Here is a 12,564-nt window from a genome sequence, read left to right on the forward strand (position 1 = left end):
CTCCCCTATTTTGTTGTATACAAAATGTTGTAATATTAAATGTTCTTCAAATTATGCATGCCCCTCCTCCCATCTCCAAATCCCAGAGATTCTCATGCCCTGACATTCTCTTTGAGATTACTTCCTGACTATTCTTTATGGTCTCCTACTTATCTACCATCTACTTCTTCTGGGAACACTACAGAAAATGCTGTAAAATCTCCCATCTCACATGAATGCCTCCCCTCCAGTATCCAAAGTATGTATCCAGTCACTTAACGAATTGGATCAGTGTTCCAACAACAAGTACAAAACAGAAGTTTGGTTTTATCCCCCTAGATTTGAATGAAAACAAATTAAAGGTATAGTTTACTCAAAAGTAAATGCTTTCCCCCTCCATATATTTTCCTTAAACTTAAGATATCGGCTACCACTTACCTCCCAGCAAACAAGAAAATAATGAGTAAGTACTTTTAATATAAAAACTCAGAAAATGGCCATGATGCTTACTTGAATTTCTAACAGGTATTGATGATTTTTCTATTATATACACATAACAGAGCAATTTTTTCTTCTGGTAAAATCATGCCTCGTTCATATAACAGAATTAAACACAAGATTTTGAAGTGCTTCCCACAATGTTCCAGTGTCCCATTAGCACTTCCAGGTATTCTAACACCCGAAAACAACTTGTAAGACACTGGAAAAGACTGCCCCTAAATACCTTATGCTTTTATAGAAATCAACACTCTGTCCCCGAAACTCTCAGAAAAAAAATTTTCAGTTCTTAGTTCTCTATTCCAACATCCAGGAATTTAATAATTCCTTCAATTAAACAAAGCTCACTGAAACCAGTAGTTTAAGAGGGCCAGATCAGAATTAGCCAGTAAGCTTTTCAAAATACAACCCCCAGACCCCATTCTAGAAATAAGGAACCAAAATGTCCAGGGTTGGGATGTAGATATTTGTAGTTTGAAAGGCTCAAGTTACTCTAATGCATTCCCTTGGAACTAGAGGCTATATTTCATTTAATCATCATCTCTTTCAGTAAAGAGATCTGCTTGAAGTTTCCTGCCTTCCCAATTTATCAGGTGTCACAATATGACAGATTGGGCCTTTACCGTATTAACAGGCGACTCTCTTTCCAGGGGAAATATTCTTGGAAGTACCTAGCAGAAGTCTAGACTTCTATAGGTCTATTTGCTTTTCAACAGTTCATTCAGAATTGCTAAGTGTGTTAGGGGTTAGATGTCTGGACCAACTCATTTTGACTGCCATCTCTCTCATACTGCTGTCTTGGGTCACAGGCCCTTCTAGATCCACTTTCTTCTATCTGTTGACTAAATATTTTGACCCATCATCAGTAAGGCAAAAGCTATGAGTTGTAATACACTTATCATGCTAAATTTGCCTCCCATTTTTTTAATTCACCCCCATGAACAGCAATCTGTTCATGTAAATCTGACCTCTTCTACAGAGCAGACATGTCAGGATTCAAAAGCTGAGTAATATAGTTTTTTCTGTGAAACTTGTCCTTCTGTAGAAGATTTTAGTGTTAATTTGGGTTTCAGTGGTACTAGGTTCTATAGACCAAATCCATAGCTTCTAACAATCAAAATTCGATTTTTGTTTTTGTTTTTGTTTTTTTTGGAGGAAGATTAGCCCTCAGCTAACTACTGCCAGTCCTCCTCTTTTTGCTGAGGAAGCCTGGCTCTGAGCTAACATCCGTGCCCATCTTCCTCTAGTTTATACGTGGGACGCCTACCACAGCATGGCTGCCAAGCAGTGCCATGTCCGCACCCAGGATCCGAACCAGCGAACCCCGGGCCGCCGAGAAGCGGAACGTGCGAACTTAACCGCTGCGCCACCGGGCCGGCCCCTCAAAATTCGATTTTTAATACTCTTATTCTAACATAGAAATCTAGCATCACACATACATTTCACAAACGGATTTTAGTAATAAAATATCCTGGGAAACATCTCACAGTTTATAAGCTCTTACATATTATCTCAACAACCCTAAAAGGATGGTATTAAGCATCAACACCTGTATTTTAGAGATGAGAAAATAGGATCAGGTGTTTTGCAAGTTTCCCAAGGTCAAGGAAGTGCTAAGTGGTAGAGTCCCAGTTTAACCTATCTTCTGGCTTCCCATGGACGTCCTCAATCTTACGACCACAGACACTAGGCAACGAGCAAAAATATGTGTAGTATTAAGGAAATCCATCTGTTCCAGACCCAAGAACAAGGGACAATGCAGGGACCAAATCCAATTTAGACTACTGGAAAAAAAGCTTCTCACTCAAGCTCAGCCTATCTTTTTGGTTCTGACAAGGATGAGCTTGGCTTAGTCTCAAGCCTGATCAAACTGCCATTCTAAGTGTTTTAAAAAAAATTATTACCATGGAAGCAAACCAAGATTTGGGAAACAGCTTCATGATTTTTATCATGATTGCTAGAATTCAAAGAATGGCTAATACATTTAACTCTTTGCTCTTCAAACAAATCATTCATTTTCCTGACTGTGCTATGAAATGTCACTGACTCAAAAGAAAAATGCCACCCCTCTACTTTTGCCCCTACCAATCAACCTACTAATTCAGTCTTTTCAAAACCTAGCTCAAAAGCCATCTCTTCCCTAAGTCCCTTTAGAAATTAATCAGTCATTCCTCTGGGCTTCCACAGCACATTATGATTTGTTTACATGTATCTATCTTGACTCTGACTCTCTATAGTGGATGCTGTGATAACACTAACAACACAGATCTCCCTTTAGGACTGAAGGATTTGTTGTCCCAGCTGCTGAAAAGTACTGCAAAAAGATAGCCCTCAGCTGTTGGTGCTCTTCAAAACTGCCTCCACTGGGAAGTGGTGCCTCACCGAAAGTCATATCCTCTTCCTAGGATAGCCCATATCCAAAAGCCAGGCCCCTTTGCTCCAACTTAGCATAACTCTAAAGGGTGATCCCAGCCTCATACTCTGGATGGATTGGCTGAGGCCTTCCTTAAGATAATATCACAACTCAATTTCTCCCTCAGCCCGTTCCTGCTTCCGTCTCTTCTCTCCAACAGGTGGTGATCCCGAGAGCCCTCTAATAAAACTCATGCAGAACTATCTCCAATTCAGAGTCTGCTTCCCAAAGAAGTAACCTCTAAATCCCCTCTCCTATTACACTCCTCAACACTCTCCTAATACGCAATGAACTTTCCAGGGTAGAGAAAGCATCATTTGTTTACTATCCTAAAACCTAACAAAGCGTCTCAAACTTAATGACAATCAACAATAATTTGTTTTTTAAACACAGACTAAATGATCAAGTTACTTGAGAAGTAACTTCTAACTTAAAAATAAAACTATGCTAGGGGCCAGCCCCATGGTCGAGTGGTTAAGTTCATGTGCTCTGCTTTAGTGGCCCAGGGTTTCGCCGGTTCGGATCCTTGGCAAGGACATGGCACAGCTCATCAAGCCATGCTGAGGCAGCATCCCACATAGCACAACCAGAGGGACCTACAACTAGAATATACAACTATGTACTGGGGGACTTTGGGGAGAAGAAGAAGGGGGGAAAAGAAATTGGCAACAGATGTTAGCTCAGGTGCCAAGCTAATAAATAAAATTATGCTAGATTAATTCTCACAACAAAAGGAAGCCATGAACAGGAAGATTCTTGGCAGATTTACCATCTACTTCAGATGGTACAAAAACAAAGAGATCACAAAATGGTTGTATACAACCAGCAGACACTTCTTTCTTTGGCCTGTTACATATATATGGTATACTATATACATACACATGTACGTAGAAATGTTTACGTATATATTGTCTTAAACTAGCTGATAACATTTAAAATAGGTATGTCAGAAAAATAGGTTTTTGGCTTCTCATGAAAAAAGTTTTAAGCAAACCAGGACTGCTATCACTTCATAGCAGTAACAGTCTGGAACTCAGTAGCAACTGTCCCCTTTGGTCAGAGCCATGTACTCTCCAAGGCACCACAAGACCCACCCAGTATCATTTCCATCAGCTGCCTGGCCCCAAAAGGTTTTGAGTTTGTACTTTCTGAAACAATCAGATAAAGGACCCACAGGTTAAAAACGTGAAGAGCATATATGTGCCAAGATTACAACAGGAAGTCAAAATTAGGTCAGGAAATGTGAGGAAAAATTCCCAGAGATTTAGAATATGAACAGGGCCTTGAGGGACTAAAAACAGAAGAGAGGGAAAGAGTACAAGGTAAGTAAGGTACATAGGTAAGAATGGGTATTTGTGTACCTATCCTATCTGTCCTTATATCTCAACACCAAGCCCAGTTTCCCTCTTATGTTAAGTATATAATAAATGTACTTACCAGTTTATTATGTAGTAATGTCATTAACTTTAAATTACCCAACTAAAGGAGTAAATCAGAGCACTCTGCTAAGTATGTTTCCAGGATATGGTATCAAGAATAAGGTACCACCAGAACATCTGGACAAAGTTACCCTATGAGTTATTTCAAGTAAAAGATGTTTAATGAAATAAAGTAAGTTGCAAAAAGATACAATTGGCAGATTCTTTATGTAAAATAGAAAAGACAATACACTGTTATTTATGGGTAAATATATACATAGTAAAAGTAAAGAAAGAGACTAGAAAAATACATAAAAGTGGTGCCTCTGGAGAAAGGAAGGAAATAAGACGGGGCAGAGAATTCAGAGAATTCAGAATTCACTCTCTATGAACAACGACAACAATTTAGAGGATGCAGATATTTCCAACTAACTCCATTTTTCCATTAAAAAGAAAATTAGAAAGTCCATTCAAAAAAGAGAAGGAAGTGGGGCTGGCCCCGTGGCCGAGTGGTTAAGTTCGCGCGCTCCGCTGCAGGCGGCCCAGTGTTTCGTTGGTTCGAATCCTGGGCGCGGACATGGCACTGCTCATCAGACCACGCTGAGGCAGCGTCCCACATGCCACAACTAGAAGAACCCACAACGAGGAATACACAACTATGTACCGGGGGGCTTTGGGGAGAAAAAGGAAAAAATAAAATCTTTAAAAAAAAAAAAAAAGAGAAGGAAGTAATCCTAGAGATTGAAATGTGTGGAACTTCTACGTCCATTCAAGTTTAAACTCATATCACACATTCGAGTCTTTCTCCTTTCAAACATATTAACCTGGTGCAAACCGAAACTCTCCTAGAATAAATAACACCAGCTTACAGTTGCATTCTTACTATGTCTCAGGCACTGCTCCAAGAACTTTTTATGAATTATCTCACATAAACCTCCCAAGAATCCAATGAGGTAGGTATTTTTTATCCCTATTTTACAAATGGTGAAATTGAGGCACAAGAAGTAACTTGTGCCTAAGATCATAAAGCTATTATTGACTCTAGAAGCTGTGTTCCTAGAGTCTAGACCTCCTAGAGAAAGAACACGGACAACTAAAGAGAAATGGCTTTGCATTCACTATAAATAGGGAAACTATTAAACCAAAATTTGTCAGTATTAATCCAGCACTATCAGGGGAAAGAGACACTTCTCTGGCAAACACGGGAGTTCTAGTTGCCAGAAAGGTAATCTCTCCTACGGACTGACAATTTATAAGGCATCTCCATGGCCTAGATGAACTTTCCGGCAAAGATTAACCACTTCTGTTATGGATGGACTTACTTCTACTCATTGCAATTTTTTTTGTATAAGATATATTTAGAAAGAAAAAACAAAAATGAAATAGTGCAATACAGAAAGAGACAATGCCCTTAAATTTACTCTGCTCTCTATGCTCAATCTTCTTATTAATAATTCAGACAGTCAGATATAAGAAAGAGGTAGCTTTAATAACAGACACCAGTAATCCGGTATTCCCCTACTGTCTGAACTGAAGCTCAACAAACTGATGTCCTGTTTTACACTTCCAACCTTTGTGAGCTTTGTGAACTCTGGGCGCAATGACAAAACAGTTCTCTTCCAGAGAAGTGTTGGACAGACCCCGAAATATGCTAACAACCAAGTGACTACCAATGACTAAGCAAGCTTGCTGATCTCTGACAAAAGAAAGTTACACAAATGAGAAGTAATTTTCTTTCTACTTCACTGAGTTCCTTTGTATCAAACTCAGTAAAGAGCCAAAACAATAAATATTTGCTAGATGAACGGAGGAGTTTAGTACTGTCCAGTTTACAAAGTACTTTTTCAAATATTCTCTCATCTAATCTTCACATAAGTACTAGAAAAGGCAGGAATTATCATCCGCAGTTAAACTGAATGGAAAAATGCTGATTTTTGCCTTGGATGGGAGAGGAGTGATGGAAGAATTACACAGAATTCCAGGAACAAGAGATTAACCTAGTCTTAATCACTTAATATCACATCCCAGCAAAACTATCTTCTACCATCTTAATTGTTTTACAGTATCCTTCCTATGATCACTCTTCAGATCTAGCCATTCCCTTTGTTAGAACATTCACTTTCCTCTCCAAAAATTATGCCCCCTTTTCTTTCTAAAAATTGCTGCTCAAGCCTCACCTGCTTCACCAGACTGCCTCAGAATAGACCCTTCAGGCTCTTATCAGTATACACTTCCCCTTCCCCTCCCCCTTTCCAACCCCTATTACATAAACTAATGCCTCCCAGCTGGTTTTGGTTATGCAATATATTTGCTGTTAGACCTGCTACTTGAGTGTATGAGCTGTTTGCTGCTCTAGCAAAAAGCATCTTGATTTTGCTCAATATCTTCCATTAGGAATATCTTCCAATATCTTACATTAATTTAAAATAATCCATAGTATCTAACATGGTTCCTTCCTCACAGTGCTCACGTTCTTTCATCTCCTTAATATAACTCTCATTTTACAAACAGAAGTAGTGAAAAGAGTATGTGAGCTTTGGAGTGAGACAAATCTGTATTTAAAACTCTCTGCCACATACTGTATCTGCGATTCTCTATAAATCTAAAATTAAGCCAAACCAAAAAGTTGAAAAGGAATAAAAAACCTCTGCCACTTGCTACTGTGTAACTGTAATTAAGTCATGATATTCAACCTCTTAGACTTCAATTTCTACATCTGAACAATAGAAATTATATAGCCTACACGAAAGGACTGTTAGGACAACAAAGTTGCTTCAAACCAGAGCTCCTCAAAAGCAAGTTTTTATTTAGTTTTTCAACAAACATTTTACAATATTTTAAATTAGAAAAATGTAATAATTTCTTCTCACTCTAAACCTTAGTTAATCAATGCCTGGCTAGAACTCCACACATAACATGATTTATTTCCCAACAATGCAGTGTCATCTACTAACCATCTCACACAACCATAAAGCACCACTGCAAACAGAAACAACCACTCCCCCATACACACATACACAATTACCGAGTCACTCTGATCACTCATTCTCTTTCACTCATCTCACATCCCTAGCCTCATTCCCAACTACTCACCTTTTTTACTTACAAATTCATTTGCTTATTCCTTAAAAAGCTTATTCCAGGAAGAAGGGTTAGGTGTGCAGATACCAGTAATCTTTGTGTCAAAGAAGCACATGGAACTAAGACTACACAAAGGTGTGAAGTGACGAATGACTGCAATATGTATTTATGGAGGATGAACTGTTCCCTTCCTGAAAAGACTGTCCTAATTCAGGCACTCAATTCTTTCCCCTTTGATCAGTGGTTTTCAAATATTTTTAGCTATGGAACCCAATACATAAAACAGACATAAGCAGAAGCTGCTCTGGCTGAAGTAAAGTGGGGTGGGTACAGTAGGATCTACCAGTTGAGCCCTTTCAAAGAAGTTTAGGGCTGTAAAAACCAGTGTGAAAAATCACTGCCCTAGATTAGTGGTTCTCCAAGTGTGGGTCAAAGGTCTCTAGGAGTCCCCAAGACCTCTTTCAGAAGGTCCATAAAGTCAAAACTATTTTCAAAAGAATACTAAGACATTATCTGCCTTTTTTTTTTTTTCTTTACTATGCTGACCTTTGCATTGAGGTACAAAAAGCAAAGGTGTATAAAACTGCTGTAATCTGAACACGAATCAAGACAATGGCCCCAAACTGTACTGTCACTGAATTCTTTACTGCCTGCCACCCACTTACAGTATGAAAAAAAACCCAAACCCACTTCATTTGAATGTCCTTGATGAAGAGTAAAAATTGTTGATTGTATTAATTCTCAACATTTCAGTACACACCTTTTTAATATGTGGTTAGTAAAAATGTGATTATTCTCTGGAATAAAATGGGAGTACTCAAAAGCACACATGCATATTGAAATACAAGAGGCGTTTCAAAGTAAAACACTTGTGTAATTACTTTTCAGTAGAAAGCTAAAACAGCTGAATTTTTCATTGAACGCCATTTTTATTTCAAAGAATGAATGACAAACTATGGTTATTCAGATCTGAAGTGAAAATGAGAATTCTGAAAACTTATGTCCATCACTATGAGGCTGTCAGTTTCCCAATCCTTAAAAAGACTTATCTGATGAGATAGGTGGAAATATTAACAACTGTATAATTAAATCTGTCCACATTTGGCAGAGCTGCATACCTCAGTGAACTAATGATTTCTAAATAACCAATGTATGATGTCATAAAATCATGCATGGGTAAATATCCATTCAAAGTCCAAGAACCAAGAGTACAAAAGTAAATCATATGGTTTCAGGTTCCATACTGCAACAAACCTTTAAAAAGGTTTGAGTGTAGTGTCAAAGAATACCTACAATTATTTGAAATGAAAAGGTTATTAAAACACTCCTCCCTTTTCCAACTACATATCCATATGAGGTTGGATTTTCTTCACATACTTCAACCAAAACATTCTATCAACTGTCTGAATGCAAAAGAAGATCTACACATCCAGTGGTCTTCTATTAAGCGAGACATTAAAGAGATTTGCAAAAATGTAAAATATTGCCACCCTTGTGACTAAATCTTTTAGTAATTTTTCATAACATTGTTATGTTAACACGTGAGTTTATTTTTTAAATCAATAACCCTTTTAAAAAATTTGTTTTAATTTCTTGTACAGTAAATACCAGTAGATACAACCCATATAAACGAAAGCTATTTGGAATCTTCAATAATTTTTAAAGTATAAAGTAGTCTAGAGACCACAAACTTTGAGAACTGCTATCCTAGACTACTGCCATAGCCTCCTTCTAATTCGTCTGCCTAACTCCAGTTTCACGTTTTCCAATCTACCCTACTACCCACCAGCTTAAACTCACTCTTAGTATCAGACTTAGCTAGAGCTTTATTTTAAGAAACAATTTTTACTTCTCTACTAAAAAATTGCAACTGCTTCACATTACACTGAATTAGGTACAAACTCTTCAATATGGCAAATAATTCTCAGTATTTATTAAATTCTCAGTGTTAGTACAATGGGACAAAACCTCTGGATCGATGCATATTTGTGTGGCATCAAGTACTGTGTATCAGTGAAATGAAAAGACAATGGAATTACACAGCATCCCACTTAATTACATCAATTCAACTACAAGCTCTTTTGCCCTCTTCCACAAAAATAGAGATAAATATTGCTTTATTTACCCAACGGCCTATCCCTTTTCAAACAAGACCTTGATTTCTTCTATCCCAGAGAACAGGAGGCTACTACATAAATAAAAGTAGAAACTAAAGAAAATAACTCTAGGACTCTTTTCAGCTCCAGAAATCAGATTTCAACAATTTAAGGGTTTTTCAAGGACAATGTTAACAAAATAAAGGTATGATTTTACTGAAATATTGAGAATGTTTCCTCTAGAACAGTGATCTCAAGCCGGGGCGATTCTGCCTCCCAGGGAACATCTGATAGTGTGTGGAGACCTTCTTGACTGGGGGGACGGCGGCTGGGGGGGGCATTAACAGGGTGTTATGGTATCTAACGGGTAGAGGCTTGGAATGCTGCTATACATCCTACAAAACACAAGACAACTCCCCTACACTAAAGAATTATTTGGCCCAAAATGTCAATAGTGCCGAGGCTGAGAAACTCTGCTCTACAGACGTACTGTGCCAAATACTTAGGCTCAATTTCAAATGCAAAGAATACACCAAATTCTCAGGAAACATTGTCTACACACCTTGCCTCTAACACCTACTGTTAAATCTCTAAATTTCTTAGTCCTCTAACCTTTCAACAAATTGCATAATTATGAATGTGCTCTTTATTGGAAATTAAACATCAGAACTATTACTCTTTACTTCCTAGGTTAACTGACACCATAAAAATAATATCACAATAAAATAGTATAACTTTTTTCAAGCTGTGAATTTGGTTCCCTAAAAGTTCTACTTGCTCTCAGCTATCTAGGAGCTAGCGGACATGAATAAAGTCAGGCACCAACGTATTATGTAATATACGAACGGTATGGGTCCTCTATCTGGGCCCTATATTCAGGAGCACACAAATGCCCAGACTCTTTATTGACTATTTTTAGGTTTAACTCCCCCATATTTGTTTATTTGTTCACGCAAACATGCTTACTGAGGGTCTACCATGTGCCAAGCAACCTGAATACAAAGATAAGACAAAAATATTTTCCCAGTCTAAAAAACAGACAAACAGCTAAAATACAAAATGACTTGTACTATAAATAGATGTATCAAATAAGTGTTATGGAAGCTTGCAGGGGAGGGAATGCCAGAAAAGGCTTCTCAGAAGAGGGTGATGCTTGAACTGAGAAAATGTCACCGTAAATATACCCTGTTCACGTCTTAGTATTTAGACTCCAGTTTTCTTCTGTTCTTACACACTGTTTTCCAGTTTTTGCTTGGTCATCTAAACAAGAGCAAAGTGACGATCTGACTGACGTGAATGGACCAAAGTGGCAACTAATTCGATTTCATCAAATGTTAATGAAGAGACAAAAAACAATTCTATCAAAGTATTTCCCAGTACCTCCGTCCTGTCCAAACTTCAGTTTTATTTTTTTAATATCCTAACTTCTGCCACTAAGTAAACATACCATCTGTCACTCAGTTAACAAGAGTTTTTCTCTGAATTTACAAGACTGTCACTGGGAATAGAGCACTGCTCTTTCTTTTTTTCTGCCAAAATTTCTTTTCTTCTTCCAAAATGGAGTTTAATTTTCTCATCTTATTCTACTACAATACTTGGAATTCTGTACCAGAGAGGAGCCACGAGTTCCAAAGTACAAGAACTACATAAGTGCTGCCTACTTTTCTGAGTCCCGTCTATATTTCCCGCTTTCTATTTCAATACTGTTGTGGGTCACCAACTGGACTCTGTCTTCTGAGTCACGAGGAGTTGACACAAACAAAAATTTTAGATTTGGAACAGGAAACTAGCCGATGACGTAGTTTGGTCGACTCGTTGCTAATACATAACATCACTGACAATTCTTTGACCAACTTTTAGGTTTAGGTCTCATAACCTAGGTCGGGGTACCACCGATGAAGCTTCTGCCTTACCATGAACAGAGCTGGTAGCTACTAAATCTCAAAAGCAACTGAAGACTATGTCTGCTTCTAACCACCAAATGCCCCCGCCGCCCCATCCAACCCCCCAAAGGGAACCTTCAGCGAGGGGAGCCTGGAGCACTCAGGGAGGGTGGTGTAGTAAAAAAATTTCTGGACTGTGTCAGATCTGGCATTGGCTAAACCAGTCCCTTCCCTTAGGCCTCGATTTCTCCATCTATAAAACTTGCACGTGATGTAGGGTAGGGGGATTGGCTTCATTTCTAAGGTCCTTATGGCTATAGTAATCCAGAAAGCCCATCTAGCTTCACACGGAACACGTGGGAGAACACAAAACAACCTTCTACTCCACCAAACTGACCTAACTCTCAGGCATTGTTTTAAAAAGCTAACAAACTCCCGACCCACCCGCCCTAACCCTCAGGCTGCAAATTTCCCCCGTGCAAAGACCAAGGCCAATAAAGCGCATGCCGCACGACAGTCAAGAGGTGCTGGGGAGGCCGTATTCAGGGTCTTCAGGCGCTGCCCCCCACAGGGCCGGGCCCACCTAACCACTGCCGGGCAAATGAATGAGTACAACCAGAGAGAGGGGCGCTCCCTCAGCGCAGGCTGCACCGGCAGACCCCCGGGCCCAGACGCCCCCGATACCCATTCCCCGCCAGCGCCCGAAGAGCCAGGCCTCGGGGCCGCAGAGTCGCGGGCCCAGCCCTCTCCCTCAGGGCAGAATGTGCGCGCGGGGCACAAGACTTCCGCGCGGAAAGGGCCTGGGACGCCCCGCGCAGCCGCCCGCCCTGAGGGGAGGAGGAGCCTGCCGATCACCGGCCGCCACCGTCCCGGCTCCCGACTTACCGCTGTCCGGGGGGAGGGGGAGGGGAAGTGTCAGGAGTGAGGGCCTAAGCCCGTCCGCCACCCGCCGCTCAGAGAGCAGCGCGCGGCCGCCACGAAACCGTCGCCGCCGCCACCAGCACCGACACCTACCGCCGCTTCGGGCGCAGCGCGCAGAGGGCCCGACTGCGTCACACGCCGCCTGCCGTCAGAGGCTCGCTCCGGGCGCTCCGCCCTCGCTGTCTGCGCATTGGCGGACGCCGCCGCCACTCTAGGCCCGCCCTGTTACTCATTGGGCACGAGTCTTTTGAACGCGAACGTGGGGGTGGTCTTCG

The 12,564-nt window shown here is 40.2% G+C and overlaps 1 protein-coding gene across 10 annotated transcripts in view; it reads right to left on the minus strand.

Annotated features, from left to right (window-relative positions):
* NUP98 (nucleoporin 98 and 96 precursor) overlaps positions 1–12,522 on the minus strand; it is a 106,148-nt gene extending 93,626 nt beyond the window's left edge. For 6 of the 10 annotated variants that reach the window (XM_023645834.2, XM_023645830.2, XM_023645832.2 and 3 more), the window contains exon 1: positions 12,254–12,457. The gene's annotated coding sequence lies outside the window, so the exon portion shown is untranslated. Of the gene's footprint in view, positions 1–12,253 lie in introns of all 10 variants that reach the window. The other 4 variants (XM_070274537.1, XM_070274538.1, XM_070274536.1 and 1 more) reach the window with 1 other exon arrangement.
* Positions 12,523–12,564: the final 42 nt, after the last annotated feature.

Source organism: Equus caballus, chromosome 7 (assembly GCF_041296265.1).
Source record: "Equus caballus isolate H_3958 breed thoroughbred chromosome 7, TB-T2T, whole genome shotgun sequence".
Classification (NCBI taxonomy): domain Eukaryota; kingdom Metazoa; phylum Chordata; class Mammalia; order Perissodactyla; family Equidae; genus Equus; species Equus caballus.